Genomic DNA, 1,424 nt, shown 5'->3' on the forward strand with positions numbered 1-1,424 from the left:
TATATATATATAAAATCATATTTAATTCATCTACGAGTCTCTGAGAGGCAGACATAGGATACAAGTGATGTGAATGCATTTCACAAATCAGCATACTGTGCCAGAAGCAGGCACAGAATTTGCCGGATTTGCCAAGGGAACACAGCAGGGGCTCACAGGTGCACACACACACACACACACACACACACACACACACACACACACTCAGAGTTTAAGATGCCATGGAACCTGCAGAGAGCAGGGGGACAGGGGCAGAACATCTGGGGCAGCCCTGCCTCCTGACTCTGTCTCTGCATGTCAGGCTGGGTCAGGGGCTGCCAGTGAAGTAAAGGGGAGCCACAAGCAGCTGGGGACACCCAGAGGAGACAGGAGACAGGATGTGGGGGACCCAAAAGGCTTGCTGGAGGGGGAGACTCCTGAACTGAGGGTGAGCGAAGGGCAGGAGGTCTGTGGGCAAAAGGAGTCCCCAGGACCACCTGACCCAGGATGGCCCCTTGGATTGGACAAGCAGCAGCAGAGCTCAGACAGGAACAGGAAGTTGGAGTAGAGAGGCCAGGAGAGGGGAGCAGATTGCCCAGGATCCATCCCTTGGGGAGAAGCCACAAAGAGCCTTGAGTGGAGAGCCACCCAAGCTGACTGTCATTTCAAAGTAAGTTGGCTGTGTGGTGGAGCATGAGCTGGAGAGGGAGAGGTGAAGCAGGGAGGCAGGCAGAAGGCTGTGACCTTCAGCCCAGTGATGAGCTAGGGTGGGGAGAAAGGGTAGAGGTGGGTTTGGGAGCTTCGTGTTGCTTCAGTTTTGTGCCCCAAGTTCTTTCTGCCAGCTGACATACTGGGCATTCATTCTCGTGTCTCCTATCTGCCCACTGAAATGTCACTCTGTGAGGACAGAAGCTCTGTCTTTTGTCCACTAACATGTCTGCAGCACCTAGGATAGGGCCGGGCCAGTCAGTCAGGTGAGGGGTTGCATGCCTGCAATCCCAGGACCCTGGGAGGCTGAGGCAGGAGGATCTCAAGCTTGAGCCTTCCCTGGGCCATTTAGAGACTTGTTGAGGCTCTGGCTCAAAAAATTCAAAAAAGTTCTGAGTTCATAGGGCTGGGTGTAAAGGCCCTGGGTTTGATCTCCAGTACTGCAAAAAGAAAGAAGACCTGGCAGAGCCGACGGTCTAGTGCATACCACTCGAGTGAAGGAGGGACCAGGCTGGTGGCACAGAGGGTGAGGGAGAGAAGGGTCCAGATGCCGCCTGGATGTGGGCACCGCCACGGCAGGGGTCCTGGAGCTGGGTTTGGAGCAAGAACTGGGGAGGCCCAGGCTTGACCCTCTGGGGGCGGGGCCTGGGGAGCTCGGAGCCTCAGCTGTGGGGGACCCTGAACATGTGCCCAGGGGGACCGTGGGGCCCTGAGTGACGAGGCCACCACAGCCAGGG

This window comes from Fukomys damarensis, unplaced genomic scaffold (genome assembly GCF_012274545.1).
Source record: "Fukomys damarensis isolate Sample0158 unplaced genomic scaffold, DMR_v1.0_HiC HiC_scaffold_22, whole genome shotgun sequence".
NCBI classification, from domain to species: domain Eukaryota; kingdom Metazoa; phylum Chordata; class Mammalia; order Rodentia; family Bathyergidae; genus Fukomys; species Fukomys damarensis.